This window comes from Mustela erminea, chromosome 16 (genome assembly GCF_009829155.1).
Source record: "Mustela erminea isolate mMusErm1 chromosome 16, mMusErm1.Pri, whole genome shotgun sequence".
NCBI lineage: Eukaryota > Metazoa > Chordata > Mammalia > Carnivora > Mustelidae > Mustela > Mustela erminea.
In genome coordinates, this window is record NC_045629.1 from 26,606,728 (window position 1) to 26,625,288 (window position 18,561).

Genomic DNA, 18,561 nt, shown 5'->3' on the forward strand with positions numbered 1-18,561 from the left:
GTACATCTCTAGCTCCCTGGGTAATTCCTCAAAGCCTACTGATGAGGCAAGTTTACAGGATCCACTCTCCCTGAGCCAGCATCTGACACCAACACCTCTGGCAAAGAGACACATGGCTGTAACTTACAAGTGTGGGCCAAAAGGGCGGGTTAGGAAAGGCTTGATGTGGTTTATCTCATAAGGGAAACAGAAGAGAGTTATGACCTCACCCTTTGCTTGGAGGCTTTATAGTGCCTTGGCAGATACACACTGGCCTTGGGGTTAAGCTTGTAGAAAGCCCATGTCAACAGAGGGAAACACTGTGACCACCTGTGTACTTTGGCTGTAATTGTGTGTATAGAGCAAGTGCGTAAAAAAACCTGGGAAAAGCACAGGAAAGCAGAAGTCAAGGTAAGTGAGGCTGAATAAGATGGCTCTTCTCATGATACTCATGAGTGTCACCTAACCACACAGCTCATAAGGTTTGGTGGACCTGCATAGGCTCACTGTAAAGTATTGTGAACCTCGAAGGAGGGAGGCTGCCAAATAGAACACTCTTTGGAGGGATCCCGAGGTCAGAGTTGAGCTGGACAAATTGTCTGAACTGAAAAAATGGGGAAATGGGAAAAAGAATCTGAAACACCATTGAAGATGGGTTCCCAGGAGAGTTGAAGACCAAGTTATAAGAGAAACTGAACAAGAGTATTGAACTTGAATCAGAGTAGTCCCAAAGGCACAGGTGATTTCAGACTAATGGATACTGTGAATCAAGAAGGAGCTCCTGCCTCTGGTCTCTTCCATCAACGGAGTGCTTATGTGGCAAGCAGGCGGCTGAGAGGCAGGAACATTTGTTTAATGGGGGTGTGCAGACAACATCAACTCAGAAACCAAAATTTCTTATCTCTACACTGGAGAGTACTATTACAAAAGGCTTTGGTTAGGCAACAATGTAAAAATAAAGCAACTTAAAAATGGATTAGAAAATTAATTATTACCCTATTACCATTCAATTCAGCTATACCTTGAAGAAGCTGAAAGGAAATCCAACTTTAGGAACATTTTTTCATTGATAAGCAAAAACAAACTTGTGCAGCCATGAGTGTTCTTGGTTTTGTAGTCCTTGGTTTTTGACAGGTACACAGATTATGTTGCCTCCGGATTAATCAGTAATAGTGTCATTCACTTATAGAATACTGCACAGAGGATTCAGGTGTTCTCACATCCATGCCCTTATTTTCTCCTATTAAGTCTGTGAGCTATTATCTAACTTAATAGATGAGGCATCTTTTATAAATAGGATAACAGAACTAACTAATAGATAAAGGGCCAGAATCTAGTACCTCATTTCTATTACAACTAAGAAAATGAATTGTCTGAGTCTTTTTTTTTTTTTAAAGATTTTGTTTATTTATTTGACAGACAGAGATCACAAGTATGCAGAGAGGCAGGCAGAGAGAGCAGGGGTAAGCAGGCCCCGATGTGGGGCTTGATCCCATGACCCTGAGATCATGACCTGAGTCGAAGGCAGAGGCTTAACCCACTGAGCCACCCAGGTGCCCCTGTTTTCTGAGTCTTAAGTTAAAACAAACTCAGCACTATATTTTGGCCAGACATATACTTTTTAGTGGCTTCCCCTGCTCCTTTTCACTATACTTGGAAAAAAATGTTTGTGCAGATATATGGAAAAAGAACTTAAATTTTTTAATTTCATGCTGAGGGCAGATGGTTTATCAATACCCTCAGCCTGCAGTTACTCAGGTCCATTTCCCAAAGAATTGTAAATTTTTTAGAGTTAAGCAGTCATTTAGAATCTATTACCTTTGAAAGCAATTGGTCAACATTTACCAGGCAAAGTATGGTCATACACCAAGTGGTCATCTGAGGCTTTGGAAGAATTTAAGTATTCAGGGACAAGTATACAGGGACTGAAGTTTAGTTTAGTTCCAAAGTTTAGTTTAGTTCCAAAGTTTAGTTCCAAAGTTTCCTGATTATGGTCCCCGCACTTTTAATACTATTTTTCACTAATATTGATTTCTTTTCATTATGTTTATTGAGGTACAGAACTCACTTAAAATGTGTAGTCAGAGCTCAAGGGCTGTAAGCCATCAAGAGGCCCCTAATACTGGGAGAATGTGTATTCTGTTCTGCTGGCAAAACAGGTAAGCATGGGGGCTGCACTGGTTAAAGGCCAGAAGAAAAGGCGATTACCTCACTGCATTTATCATAGTGGCATATCTGAGTGCTGAGAGAATAGTTTGAAATGTATCTTAAGTAACTTAATTTTTAAAAAGTAGATATATGCTTCTAGGCTTAACACCAGACTAAGAGAAGAGAGGGCAGAGATGTTCCTGGAACTACAAGTGGAAAAACTTATTTCAAACTTTTATTATCAGGTGGCAATAGAGATGAACTTTGGGTTTACCTCATCTCAGCTTTCTTTGTGGCAATGGCAACAAGATTAAGAAGCTGAGCTTATTGTTTGATTATTTTTAGTTTTCTTTTTTTTTTTTTTTAAGATTTTATTTATTTGACAGAGAAAGATCACAGTAGGAGAGAGGAAGGGAAGAGATTACAGAGAGAGAGGAAGGGAAGCAGGCCCCCCGCCGAGCAGAGAGCCCGATGTGGGACTCGATCCCAGGACCCTGAGATCATGACCTGAGCCGAAGGCAGCGGCTTAACCCACTGAGCCACCCAGGCGCCCTATTTTTAGTTTTCTTATGGTTTTATTATTTTACTTATTTATATTCTTCCAACATTTTATATTACACTATATAGTGTAATATCGGTTTCAAAAGAATTAAGTGATTTGTCACTTACATGTGACATCCCGAGCTCATTACAAATGCTCTCCTTAATCCTCATAACCCTTTTAACCTACCATCCCAGCCTCCTCCTCTCCAGCAACATGAGTTTATTCTCCGTAGTTGAGTCTCTCATGGTTTGCTTCCTTCTTTTTCCCCTTCTCTTGTTCATCTGTTTAGTTTCTTAAATTCTACATGAATGAAGTCATTCGGTATTTGTCTTTCTCTGACTTATTTTCAGTTTGCATAATATTCTCTTACTCCATTCACAATATTGCATATGGCAAGATTTCATTCTTTTTATGGCTGAGTAATATTCAATTTAGATCCCTAATCTTATGTGGAGATTTAAAAAAAATTTTTTAAATTTATTTTCAGCATAACAGTATTCATTGTTTTTTCACCACACCCAGTGCTCCATGCAAACCGTGCCCTCTCCAATACCCACCACCTGGTACCCCAACCTCCCATCCCCCACCCCTTCAAAACCCTCAGATTGTTTTTCAGAGTCCATAGTCTCTCATGGTTCACCTCCCTTTCCAATTTCCCTCAACTCCCTTCTCCTAACTCCCCTTGTCCTCCATGCTATTTGTTATGCTCCACAAATAAGTGAAACCATATGATAATTGACTCTCTCTGCTTGACTTATTTCACTCAGCATAAGATTTCATTCTTTTTTATGGCTGAGTAATATTCAATTGAAATCCCTAATCTTATGTGGAGATTTTACAGAGAAATGACTATTGGAAGTTGGATATATGTGAAGTCTAATTCCAAACTCTGGAGTGCTCAGTCTTGTGAGGTATTGGATAAGGCAAGGTGTTGATAAATCACTGAGGTTCAATTTGAGAAACACATACTAAAATTCCTTGTCATCCCCCCCAAAATGTGTCTCTGCTTTATTAAGCCTTAGCATCATTTTTCTTCAGGATTTGTATAGGAAAGCTGGAATTCTTTGTTTGCTTAAGGTACAGCAAGTCTGGAGAATAATAGTTATTTTTGACGAAATCCACTTATCTGATTGTTTCACAGATACCTACTAAAGACCATCTAAAAGATGAAGATATGTCCTGGCAAAATTACTCTGTGGAAGTTTCAAAGTCAGCCATCATTTGGGGGTAAGAGCACAACAGATTCTGAAGAAAAATGTAGGAAACATGAAAACAGGAAATCCATGGGTTCAAGAGGAGGGAGGCTAGGAAACTCTGATAAGTGGGAATAACGTTTGAAATTGATGACAGGGACTTTCATCTTGGGTGTTTTAGAAGTGTTCTGTTTGGAGGTGGGGACCTCAAATTATGTTTGTCTTGTTGCTGGCTGGAAACATGCAACCTGAATTCTGGGGAGACAGACAGGCTAGCTGGATGTCACAGGCGCATAGATGACAGCTAAAGTCAGGAAAGAAATGGAAGCCAGTCTGGGAATTCTGGTACAGTGAGAAAGCTGAGGGCCAATCATGAGTAGTGGCAGCATTTACAGGGTGAGCTAGAGAAGAGGAGTCAAAGACAAAACATTTCCATGGGTAGGAAGACAACCAGAAAGAGTCTTAGAAAGAACAAAGTGGTAAATAATGTCAAATGCTGTAGGGGAGCTTAAACAAGACAATGGCTGAGGAGTATTATTTAGACTAGAGCATTAGCAAGACACTGTGTTTCTACAAGAGAATTTTCAGTAGAGTTTTGAGGGCAGAATCCACATTCTACGGGTAGAGGTATAAATAGTAACTGGGGAAGAAGAGGAGTGGCATATAATGGTTTACATTGTAAATTCAAAAACAGAATGCCTAAGTTTGAACCCCTGCTTTGACCATTTAGTAGCTGTGCCCTTGAGCAAGTTATTGAACCTCTTTGTACTTCAAGTTTTCCATCTGGAAAATGACAGTAGTAAAGGTTCTGAGGGTTAAATATGTTATTTTGTATGTAAAACACTTAGACTTGTACCTGGCTTATAGTATGTGCTGTCTATAAATGTTTTAACATTTTTTTCCTATTTTGCCTTAAAGAAGAACATATGAGAAGTAAAGTTGAGAAGTGTATTAGTTTTCTTTGGCAGCATAAAAAATCCCTTCAACCTTTGAGGCTTAAAACAATAGTGGCTTATTATCTCGCAGTAGGTCAGGAGGCCAGGCAGAGCTTGACTGAGTTCTCTGTTCCTCACAGTTGTGCAATCGGAGTGCTGGCTGGTCTGTAGTTCTTTCTGGATGCTCTGAGAAAGAATCTATGTCCAAGCTCATTCAGGTTATTGTCAGGATTCAATTACTTGTGGTTATAGAACTGAAGTCCTTCTTTCCTTGCTATCAGAAGGACTGAGGTTCTTCTTTCCTCGCTGTCCACTCTTGGAGGCAACCCACACTCCTTGCCATATGCCATTTCAGTCTTCAAAGCCCACCAATAGTGAATTCACACATTATATTTCTCTCACTTGCATGGTATGTGCTGGATGGCTAGTTTGTGCAAGCACACCCTGAATGTACCTGTTAATTACTATCTGAGAATGTAGAGATCCCTGTTTTCCCTCTAAATTCCCATCAAGCAGAATGTGATGAATATGTTCAGTGTTCAAGGTCAGAGGGTCTAAGGGTGACCTACCCAGAGCATCTCCTTTGTAACAGAGTGTAGATGACAGAACTTAGGTCTTATTGAAACATTGTCCATGCAAGGAAGGAGAGACTACAGATAATCGCTCTGTTAAGTGTCTACACTGTAAAAGTAGGCTCCATGTTTGGTGCTCAGAAGCCCCAGCAGCAGATGCTTTGTCCAGTCTGGCACTTTTGGACTACCTGGATGTAAGTTCCCCTAATAAACCTGTGGTTCAATCACTATCTCTATGTGACCTTATCAGATTATCACCCACCCTTAGCTTAGTGTCTGCTGAGGTGTGGTAACACACTTTACCTTTTTTCCCACCTCAAGAAAAAGCACCATCCCTGCTAAGAGTTCATCTAATTACGTAAGGCTCCTCAAAAATTATCTCCCATTCTTCAAGTCAGGTATACCATCTAACATAAGGGAATCACAGGAATGATATTCCGTTATATTCCCAAGTCTCTCCCATACTCATAGGGTAGATTATACAAAAGGATGAGTCATTAGGGCTCATCTTAGAGTTCTGCCTGTCGTAGCAGAAAGTTAAGTTTTGTGTGAGGTAGATTGGTATGTTTGTAGATAGAGGGAAAATAATCAGTGGAGAAGGAAACAAAAAAAAATGGGGAAAAAGTTTTTTTTTTTTTTTGAGAGTAATACTGTGAAAATAAGTATTTATATAGGGTATTGGGACAGAGCTAGCTGGGAAACATGGGAAGGGGCAGAAGTATCTCTGAGAACATAGGAAAGATGGTTATAATGTATCACTGTATTATTTGATGGTTAGCAAACAATCCTAAACCTGTGGCATATAAAAATGACTTATTATTTTTCATGCATCTGCAGGGTCCAGCTGATTTTGGCTGAGCTCTCTCATGCATCTGTGATTCAACTGGTCTATTCACATATCTAAATGTTGCCTCTGCTCCATGTTTCACTCATTCTCTTTGTGGTATGAACCCAGGCAAGTCCTTCTCATGGTGACAGTAGATGCACAAGATTTCTTGAGGGCTAGGCACCGGTATACCACCATTTTCTGCCTTATTCTATGTCTTAAACTAGGCATGTGTCTAGTCCAGTCTGAGCACAAGTCCACCACAGAGATATGGGAGCAGGGAAGAACTGACAGCACACTTAATGGCATCTAAGTTTTTGGTAATGGGAGATGACTATGAATTTTAATTTTTTTTCACTTTGGACATGAGGAAATGCACAAAAAAAATCTGTTTATAGAAGACAACAGTTTAGCTTGATTAAAGGGAGTCTAAAAGGTATTTGTGATAAACTCAAACCATCATGTAAGGTTGCATCAGAAAGCCATTTAATATTAAGGTTAATATTAATATCTTCCCTCTAGATCTACTTTCTACCTCCTCATATCTATACCCACAGGAAACTGCTCTGTCTGGATTATTCTTCATTGGTCACTAGATTCTACTTAGAGTCAGCCAATAGGAAACACTAGGAGTGATCATGGGGGGAAGGAAGTGGGGTTTGGGGTTTACTTTCCAGGTTTCTTCCCTGCAGACTGAGTCTTTCTACAAGGTCACAGCCCCTGTAAGGCAGCCCTCTGCATTTGTTGCCACTTTGGGTTCTGGTAATTTCTTCGTTCTTTTGCCTTTTCAGGATTAGGGGTAGTAAGGAGTCCCATTTTCACTAGTCTTAAGGTCCTATATTACACTAGAATGGTTTTCTCACATACTTCCCACACAGTATAATTTTTCTCAGCTCTCCTAAGTAGTCCAATTTGAGTATGTCATCTGTCTCCTGTTGGGATTCTGACTAATCTAGTTAAGGATTTGGGACTTCATTTAGTAAGCAACGAGAAACAATAAAATGTTAGGAGAGACCTATAAATTGAACTGTATTGTGGGAAGGTTAATATGAAAGCCACAAATAGAGAACATTATATGAGGCAGCAGACCACACAGGAGACTCACAACTGTCCAGATGAAAGGGTATGAGGGATTATATCAGAGGCAGGGCTGTGGTAATGGAAAGGAGGAATGGGTGCAAAAACAACGGTGGGTGAAGAATGGATCAGTATCACAGTACTCGGTAGCATTTAGATGGTCAGGTTGAAAGAGCAGGATATTTGCAAAATTTTTAGCCTTGAGAACTAGGAGATGAGTAATATCATTAAGAAGAACCAGGGATCGGGGCTCCTGGGTGGCTTAGTGGATTAAGCCGCTGCCTTCAACTCAGGTCATGATCCCAGGGTCCTGGGATCAAGCCCCGCATCGGGCTCTCTGCTCTGCGAGGAGCCTGCTTCTTCCTCTCTCTCTGCCTGCCTCTCACCGACTTGTGATCTCTGTCAAATAAATAAATTAAATAAATCTTAAAAAAAAAAAAAAAAAGAAGAACCAGAGATCAAACCAGGGATCACAAAAGAACAGTGTTCTGGTTTTCACATTTGGAGATTTCCATGTGATGTTCAGTGTCCTATATATAATTGGAAATGTTAAACTCGGGAGATAGATCAGGGCTGGGAGTAATTTGGAAGTTGTCCTCAGAGATTCAACATTAATCAATTTGAGGTGCAGGGAAAGAAGCACATAGAAAGAAGGGAGAAACAAAATACATGGTCTAAGCTTGGTTTGGAAATACAATTGCTGAATCTGGGAGGAGAAAGGAAGGAGGGTAGCAGATAAACATTAAACTGAAACAAAAGAGTCTGTGTATTTCAGCCCTTTAGTAAACTTTGAGAAACTAAATTTTTATGGATTAGGAAGTTGGCTACTTTGTTTTTGTTTTATTTTCAGGGCCAAGCCTCCTAGTGTGGGTTTTGGTTTCTCTCATGAAGACCTTGGGCCAGGGGTGCCACTTATTTTAAAAAATTGCAAACATTTTCTTGTTTTTAGACTTTTATAATTTGATCCCTTCCAATTGAACTATTTGTTTATTAAGTTTTTGTGTGTGTATGTGTGAAATACTATCACACTTGAGGACAAATAAGCTACAGGAACAAGAGGGGTATTAGCAATCCATGTCCATGCAATTCATAATACCTTCTGAATATTGTTGCTATTTATCTTGCCTCTTTGCCTATATCCTTTATGGGACTTCATGTTATTCAATCAATGACATATTCCCATCGAAAAGAAATCTAAGTCAATGGAGCTTTATGTTTAAATCTATTGGAGGAATAGTTGTTTGAAGATAACTTCTTTGGAAGATTCATTTGTGCAATGAATCAAGCCCTTAATTCATTTATTTTGAATGCTTTCTTATTTATACTTATCTATAGGCACTTTTAGAATTGGCTTTTGTTAAACTGAAGCACACCTGACAACACTTTGGCTTATTTGACTTTTTCTCTCTGCTACTATCAGTTGCACATCTCAGGGTGAGGTCTAAGCAGAGAGGAAATTAAAAGGACAAACAAGGAATGAGCTCATTGATACTAAACTGTTTACTTTGTGCTTAAGAAAAATTTTCACTTGGAGAAATAGGAGTTTTCAAAACAGAGCAGAGTAGGAAAACCCTGAGCTCACCTTATCCCATGGACACACCAAGGTAACATTAATATCTATGCAATTAACTCTAAAAATGACCCAAAGAGTGTTAGAATAGATCTTCTGAAGCTAATAGAGAAAAGGCCACATAGAAAGGGGTGTGAGGGGTAGAGACACGATTGAGAACCAAACCTCTGGCAAGATGTGCCACAAATAGGAGGCACACACAAGCATGGAGAAACAAGAGAACTAGACCCCATACCAGTCACCCTTGACGCTAGGCACTCACACTGAGAATATGAATCCCCATTATGTCCGATTTTTAAAAAATCAGTGGTCTTGATTCTGGAGAGCTGGAGGGTAATAGGAAACAGAGTCCCTTGCTTAAGAAGGCAGCATTCTGAGTAACCCACATGAGACACAGCATAGAAGTAGCAGTTTGAAAAGCACCTGTAGTATACGTGAAGATTATTGACTAATCCTAGGACGGGTGAAGCAGGCATGGATTTCCCTGGGAACAAAAGTGATGGCAGGAGCCATTTCTTTTCCTTCTTTCTGGCATCCTTGAGAGCCAGATGCTTGCAGGACCCAGTATTAACACTATCTTACTAACATCATACACCATCCCTGTTCCCCTATAACCCTCCCCATTGAACCTACCCACCTTTCCAAGCATTCTTCCAAAGCAGCTTTAACCATGCCATACTGGGCAAGCAGCCCCAGCCAGACTGGTGCGTTCCAAGTGACTCCTGCCCAACCAATGGGAGAGATAAAGCCACACACCAGCACCCCTGCAGTTTCTGAAGCCAAACCTGTTGGCTGGCTGTGCAAGGAGCTGGCCTTGACCTTCAGTGTGCCTGAAGAGAGGCTAATCACAAACAGTTAAGCTAACTGCTGCCCTTGTACCTAACCAGCCCATGGGTGATGCAGATAGGCCCCTCAACAGTGCAGGGAGCAAACTCTCCTATAGTAGGTAAAGTGCCTGTAGTAGGTAAAACAGGTCACTGAAACTAAGGTGAAGTTGACTGCTGCCCAGTCACAATAGGAGGGCACATCAGAAGCACCTGGCTCTGGTGACCAGAGGGTATTCTGCTATATGGCACTGAAACACTTGTGTATGAGGCCACTATTTTCAAGACCAGGAGATACAGCTAACCTACCTAATACATAGAAAAAAACACATAGAGATGAATTGAGGAGACAGAGGTTAAGTCCCATGAAAGGACAGGACAAAATTAAGTGAAAGACCTAAATGAAATGGACATAAGCAATTTGCCTGATAAAGAATTCAAAATACTGGTCATAAATATTCTTATTGAATTTGAAAAAATAATGGATGAACTCAGTGCAAAGCAAACCTCAACAAAAAGATAGAAAATATTAAAAAGAACCAGTCAGAGTTGAAAAATTCAGTAACAAAAAATACACTAGAGGAAATCAACACAAGAATAGAAAATGTGGAACAGATCAGTAATCTGGAAAAAGCAGGGTAATGGAAACTGACCAAATTGAACAGCAAAAAAGAAAAAAAAAAACAAGAGAGAAAGCATGGTTTATGGGAATTCTGTAACAGCATCAGCATGGTTGCATTCACATTATAGGGATCCCAGCAAGAGAAGAGAGAGAGAAGGGAGAAGAAGACTTATAGAGCGGAAAACTTCTTTAATCTGGGGAGGGAACATATATCCAGATCCAGAAAGCACAGAAAATTCCTAACAAGATGAACTCAAGGAGAGCCACATCAAGACAATGATAGTTAAAATGGCAAAAAATTAATGGTAAAGAAAGAGTCTTAAAAGCAGAAAAAAAAAAAAAAAAAGGTTACATACAAGGGAAACCCCATAAGGCTATTTACTGGCCTTTCAGCAGAGACTGTGCAGATCAAAAGACAGTAACATGAAATATTCAAAGGACTAAAAGGAAAAGAACCTGCAACCAAGAATACTATGCCCAGGGGCGCCTGGGTGGTTAAAGCCTTTGCCTTCAGCTCGGGTCATGATCCCAGGGTCCTGGGATCAAGCCCCACATTGGGCTCTCTGCTCAGCAGGGACCCTGCTTCCCTTCCTCTCTCTGCCTGCCTCTCTGCCTACTTGTGATCTCCGTCTGTCAAATAAATAAATAAAATCTTAAAAAAAAAAAAAAAGAACAATAGACCCAGCAAGGTTATCATTCAGAATAGCAGGAGAGATAAAGTTTTCCAAACAAAATTTTAAATAAGTACATCACCACTGAACCAGCCCTACAAGAAACAGTAAAAGGAATTTTTTAAGTGGAAAGAAAAGGCCATAACTAGAATTAAGAAAATTAAGAAGGGGAAATATTTCAAAGGTGAAAAGCATACATGGTAAAATTAGATTAATCATTTACAAAGCTAGTATGGAGATTAAAATATAAAAGTAGTAAAGTCTATTATATTTATAAAAATTAGCCAAGGGGGTATATAAAATAAAATTTAAAAGGGGGTATATAAAATAAAATGTGTAGGGGAGAGTAAAAATGTAGTTCTTTTAGATTTTTTTGAACTTAAGGGGCCATTAACTTAGCATAGACTGTTACATACATTAAGATGTTATATATGAAACTAATGGTAACATAGGATACACAAAAAATAAAGAGAAGAGAAATAACAAAAATAACAAAAAGTAAAGAGAAAAGAATCCAAGCATAGGTCATGAAACCGCAAGGGAAGAGAATAAGAAGAAAGGAACAGAAGAACTATAAAAATAACTAGAAAAAAAAAATGGCAGTACATACCTATCAAAGATCACTTTAATCACTATTTACAATTGTACAATTGTAATTGTACAATCTACAATTAGATTGTAGATTAAATGCTACAATCAAAAGAAATAGGGAGACAGAATAGATAAGGAAAAAAAAAAGACTCATCTACATGTTGCTAGAAGAGACTCACTTCAGATCTAAAGACACATACATACAAAAAGGAAGGGATGGAAAAACATATCATTCAAACGGAAGCAACAAGTAAACAAAGAAGCCAGGGCAGCAACACTTAGACAAAATGAACTTTAAAACAAAGACTGTAGCAGGAGACAAGAACAATACATAATGATAGAAGAAACAATCTAACAAGAGGATATATCAACTGCAATTATCTATGGACCCAACATAGGAGCCTCTAAACATAAAGCAATATTAACAGACATAAGGGAAAAATTGACGATAATACAATAATATTAGAAGACTTTAACAACTCACTTACATGAATGGAAAGATCATCCAGACAGAAAATCAGGAAGAAAACAGTGGCTTTAAATGACACATTAGGCCAGACGGACTTAATAGATATATACTGAATATTCCACCCCAAAACAATACATTCTTCAAGTCCACATGAAACATTCTCCAATGTGCCAAAGAAATCAAAGATGAAATAAAAAAAAAAATACATGGACACAAATGAAAATTAAAACCTAATGATAATCTTTGGAATGCAGCAAAAGCAGTTCTAAGAAGAAAGTTTGTAGTAATATAAGCCTACCTCAAGAAGAAAAATTTCAAACAACCTAACTTTATACCTAAAGGAACTGGAAAAAGGAATAAGTGAGCCCAAACCCAGAAGAAGGAATAAGAAATACTAGAGTGGAAATATGAAATGAAGACTTAAAAAATAATAGAAAAGACCTATGAAACCAATAACTAGTTCTTTGAAAAAAACAAAAACAAAACACCACAATTGATAAATCTTTATCCAGACTCAAGAAATAGATGACTCAAATAAAAAAATGGAGAAATAACCAAAACCACAGAAATATAAAAAATTGTAAGATAATATTATGAAAATTTATATATCAACGAACTGAATAACCTAGAAGAAATGGATAAATTCTTAGAAGCATATAATTATCTATAATCAAGTCAGGAAGGAATAGAATATCTGAGCAGATTAATTACTGGCAATGAAATTGAACCAGCAATCGAAACAACTTCCAACAAACAAAATTTCAGGACCAGATGGCTTCACAAGTGAATTCTACCAATATTTAAAGAAGAGTTAATACCTATTCTCCTCAAACTATTCCAGAGAATACAAGAGGAAGGAAAATTTCCAAATTCATCCTACAAGGACAGCATTACTCTGATATCAAAAATGGACCAACACACTACAAAAAAAGAGAAGAGGTCAATATCGCTGATGCACATAGGTACAAAAATTTTCAACAAATATTAACAAACCAAATCCAAAAATACATTAAAATGTAATTCACAATAAATCAAGTGGGATTTATTTCAGGGATGCAAAGGTGGTTCGATACTTACAAATCAATTAATGCGAAATATCATATTAACAAAAGAGTAAAAATGACATGATCATCTCAATAGATGCAGAAAGAACATTTGACAAAATATGACATCTGTTGATAACAAAAGCTCTCAACAAAGTGGGGCTAGAAGGAACATACTTCAACATAATAAGACCATATATGAAAAACCCACAGCTAACATCATACTCAATGGTGAAACAGAGCTTTTCCTCTAGATTATGAAAAAGACAATGTCTACTCTCACTGCTTTTATTCAATATAGTATTGGAATTCCTAGCTGCAGCATTCACACAAGAAAAATAAAAGGCATCCATATTGCTAAGGAAGTTGAACTGTCACTATTTGCAGATGACAGCATACTATAAATAGAAAACCCTGAAGACTCCATCAAAAAAAGAAAAAAATAAAAAGAAACCCAAGTATTAGAATTGATCAATTCCGTAAAGTTGCAGGGTACAAATAAACATATAGAAATCTATTGCATTTCTATACACTCATAAAAAAGTACCATAAAGGGTTTAAGTTTTCCCATTAACAATTAAGCCAAAAAAGGATGTAATACTTAGAAATAAATTTGACCAAGGAGATGAAAGACCTATACTCACAAAACTGTAAGACACTGATGAAAGAAATTGAAGATGATAACTATGAATGGAAAGATGATACACTATACTCATGTACTGGGAGAATTAATATCATTAAAATGTCCATAGTACCCAAAGCAATCTACAGATTCAATGAAATACCTATCAAAATACCAACTGCATTTTTCAAATAAGTTAACATTTTCAAATTTTAGGTTTTATGGACCCACAGAAAACTTCAAAGAGTCAAAGCAAACGTATGAACAAAAACCAAACTTGGATGTATCATAATCCCAGATTTGAAGATACACTACAAAGCTATAGTAATAAAGATGGTAGGGAACTGACACAAAAATAGACATGTAGTTCAATGGAATGGGAGAGTGAGCTCAGAAATAAAATCATACTCAAATGCTCAATTAATCTATGACAAAGGAGGCAAGAATATACAACAGGGATAGACTACATACTCCATAAATGGCACTGGGAAAAGTGGACAGCTACATATAAAAAGAAGAAACTAGACTACTTCCTTACATCATGCACAAAAATAAAGTCAAAATGGATTAAAGACTTAAATATGACACCTGAAATCATATAATTTCTAAAAGAAAATATAGGCAAGTAATCTCTTAAGACATTTCTCTGTGCAACAATTTATGGTTCTGTCTCCTGAGACAAGGGAAACAAAAGCAAAAGTAAACTATTGGGACTAAGCTAAAAGACTTTTGCATAGCAAAAGAATCCATCAACAAAATAAATGGCAATTTAGTTAATCAGAGAAACATTTATAAATGATACATCCAATAAACGGTTAATATACAAAATATATTATGAACTCATAAAACTCAACAAAAAACAAATAGTCCAATTAAAAAATTTACAGAGACCTGAATGGACATTTTCCAAAGACAGCATACAGATGGCCAACAGAAAAAGTGCGCATCACTAATCATCAGGAAACTGCAAATCAAAACCACAATGAAATATTACCTCACATCAGTCAGAATGATTATTATTAAAAAGACAAGAAATAACAAATGTTGACGAGGACATGGAAAAAAAGGAACACTCTGCACTGTTTGTGAGAATGTAAATGGGTGTAGCCACTGTAGAGAAACAGTTGTATTTTCCTCAAATTATTAAAAATAGAAATGCCGTATAATCCAGTAATTTCACTACTGGTTGGTTATACCCAAAGAAAGCAAACACTGGCTTGAAAAGATTTATGCACCCTTATTGAAGTGTTATTTACAATAGCCAAGATATGGAAGTAACCCAAGTGTCCACTGATATTTAAAATGGATAAAACAGAGTGTGTATCTATCTATCTATCTATCTATCTATCTATCTATATGTGTGTGTGTATGTGTGTGTATATAGATACACATACATGTATATATAAAAGGAATATATACAAAGGAATATTGCTCAGCCATAAAAAGAATGAGATCTTATAATTTGTGACAACATAGTTAGACCTACAGTAGATTATAAGTGAAATAATGTCATAGAAAGACAAAAAAAAATTCCATATGATTTCACTTAAATGTGGAATCTAAATAATAAAAAAAGAACAAAAAACAGATTTTTTAACATGATTTTATTTATTTACTTGACAGAGAGAGAGAGATTGAGCATGAGCAGAGGGAGCGAGACAGAGAAGCAGGCTCCCTACCTGAGATCATGACCTAAGCCACCCAGGTGGCTCTAAAACAGATTCTTAAATACACAGAATTGGTTCTTGCTAAAAGGCAGGTTGGTGAAGGATAGGTAAGACAGATAAAGGGGGTTAAGAGGTGTAAATGTCCAGTTATAAAGTAAATAGGTTATAGTTAAAGAAATATAAATTAAAATATAGGGAATATAGTTGATTATATTGTAATAACACTGTATGATGACAGATAGTGACTATACATCATGGTGAGAATTCAGTAATGCATAAAATTGTCAAATAAACATTTGTACTCCTAAAACGAACATAAAATTATATGCCAATTATATTTCAATAAAGAATACTGAAATAAAATATTTTAAAATTAAAAATAGTTTTTCACTTTGTATTTCAGATAACTAAGTACTTCCAATGATTTGGGGATAGTAGGGGGGAACTTTCATTTGTTACATCTCTACAGTAAGTACGTAACTTGAATCAGCAAATTCAATATGTGCTTTTTATTTTTATTTTTCAAAAGATCTTATTTATTTATTTGTCAGAGAGGGTGAGGGCGCACAAACAGGGGGGGACCAGTAGGCAGAGGGAGAAGCAGGCTCCCTGCTCAGCAGGGACTCATATACCAGGGCCCTGAGGGATCATGACCTGAGTCAAAGGCAGATGATTAACCAACTGAGCCTTCCAGGCATCCCAAGATGTGGGGTTTAATTAATTAACAAGTTTAATTCCAGTTCAGAATCCTGGGGCAAACTAACGCCAGGTCCCAAGGAGAGAAGAGTCACAAAGAACTGTTGCTAACGGTCCTCTCTCATTTGAGCACCTAGCACAATTGATAAATATTTGACTAAAGCGCAGTTTTACTTCCGTATCTATAATAAAGTGGCTTTTGTTTGTGGAGATGCTTCCTTTCTCTAGCATCACTTGCTAACACCAATTCCTATACTGAAGACAAGGTCCTTGGTCAGGGTTTAATCTCTGATTCAGGAACGTGAACCCGCTTGTTTCTGTGTGTCGGATATGGCCTCCATGTTAAGAACATTGTCCTCGGGACGCCTGGGTGGCTCTGTTGGTTGAGCAGCTGCCTTCCCCTCAGGTCATGATCCCAGCGTCCTGGGATCGAGTCCCACATCGGGGTCCTTGCTCCACAGGGAGCCTGCTTCTTCCTCTGACTCTGCCTGCCACTCTGTCTGCCTGTGCTCGCGCTCTCTCTCTCTCTCTCTCTGAAAAATAAATAAATAAAATCTTAAAAAAAAAAAAAAAACAACACCATCCTCTTATATGGCATGTGGAATTCAACTTAGGGTGGAAACAAGAAAGCGTTAAATCATCTGTTGAAAATCCTAAGCAATTCAAAAGTCAAAACATACTACATGAGGCATTTTGGTTTGGAGTATACATCTATCCCACTTGTGAGATATTATGTGTGATGCTATGTTGAGATTAATTCAGGCTCATGTGACTGGTTGGATCTGGCAAGGCTTACTTTAAATGTGGAGTTAAAAAATGTATTTCCAGATCCAAATATATTTGCAGATAATATATAGTTAGCTACACCAAAACCATTTGCATTTTAAAAATACAATTAAAAAAAATATTTAGCTCTCCAATGAGAGCTGGTTTAGAACAAAGAGGAGCAATTTGTTGTATGAGAGCAGTGCACTCAGACTTGTGAAATCTGTTCCATATTAGTTCTAGAAACTTGGACAGAAGACAATACTTTGAGTCTTCACTTCTTTAATTGTCAACAGGATGAGTGATATTTTCCCTAGGCTCCTGTGATATGGAAAAGATCAAAATGTGATGATGTGCTTGATAAACTAGGAAGTTTTATACCTTATTTACCAGTAATACTTACAGAACATTTAGGAAACACTATGCTAGGATTAATAGGCTTTGTATAAACAAAGATAAATAATAATCTGCTTGCTAAGAATTTGTGATCTTATATAGTCAGTATACAGGAAAACAGACATGTGAGGAAAAAATACAACTTATTGCAAGTATTTGTGAACAGGATACAGTAGAAATTTTAATGAGTCAATTTAGTTGGAGGAATCAGGAAAGAATTTCCACAAAAAGTGATCTGAGTAGGTGTTTCCAAACTGAGGGAAATAGGAGAGTGCTCTTGGTAGATACTCGTCCAAGCTGCAGCCAATATGAACAAAGGTGCATAAGGATGAAATAGCGTGGCTCGTTAGAAGAACAAAAAACTACATATGTTTTTGTTTTTCTGCTGTTGACTCATTTGTATCCGATACATTAATAGATATGGTGAGGATATTCAGTCAAATATCAATAAGACCAAGGGGGTGATGAAATATTTATGAGAGTACATAGAATATGTATCAACTTTTATTCCTGTCTTCTCTGGATATATTCTAAATGGCAACCAATAGTGCAAGTGTGAGATTTAGAATGAATTTCATGATATGATATAGAATTTTGGGCAGGGTCTCTAGAATGCTAGGTATATAAAAGGTATCATTTGTTATATTTGATAGAAGTTTATTTAGAAATAAAGTGATTTTTCAATGCATTCATTGACTACAACTATATATGTGAGGAAAAACATGAAATTATGAATTAAAAAAATACTCATTACCAAAAATAAACTTTAAGTATGATGAATATTTTCTCCTCCTTGTGTAGCTGCTCATAGTGTCTCCCACAAAACAGTTCAAATAAAATATCTTTATACTTGGTGTGTGAAAAATGACCTATGGAATCTTGTTCAATTGCATCATATATCGAACAGGTGGCAGACATTTCTACTTAAAAATCCCTTCCTGTGTAGATTATTGCACTTCCCATTCTGATCATGTTTTCCAAGTCTCAGGGGATTCTATATATTATAACAGAGTCCATTTCTCAAAGAAATAGGGCCAAATTGTCTACCATCTGTGTTTCTGATCTCCTTTTCCAGAAAAATACTCATTTTAATTTTTCCCCTGAGATTTAAAAATTCTCCAAGAATTTTCCATCCCTTCTTCATGAGCACATATCCACCTAATTATACTTCCATTCTATTACTGGTAGTTCTCTAGTCATCCTTCTTAGTTCTTCCCCCCCGCCTTTTTTTACTTGTTTGGGTCACTTTGTCATATCCCCAATTTTCATCTGAGTGGACTTTGGTCACAACTCAGTCACTGAGTTACTTCCTTTCCTTAAATATCATATTGAAAGAAAATTATTGGAAAGA

At 37.2% G+C, this 18,561-nt stretch overlaps 1 long non-coding RNA gene across 1 annotated transcript in view; it reads left to right on the forward strand.

The window, feature by feature from the left end:
- The first annotated feature begins 287 nt into the window (after positions 1-287).
- LOC116575361 overlaps positions 288-18,561 on the forward strand; it is a 154,372-nt gene continuing 136,098 nt past the window's right edge. The window contains exons 1-3 of the long non-coding RNA XR_004279731.1: positions 288-390; positions 2,041-2,138; positions 3,813-3,898. This is a non-coding gene — a long non-coding RNA (uncharacterized LOC116575361). The remainder of the gene's footprint in view (positions 391-2,040; positions 2,139-3,812; positions 3,899-18,561) is intronic.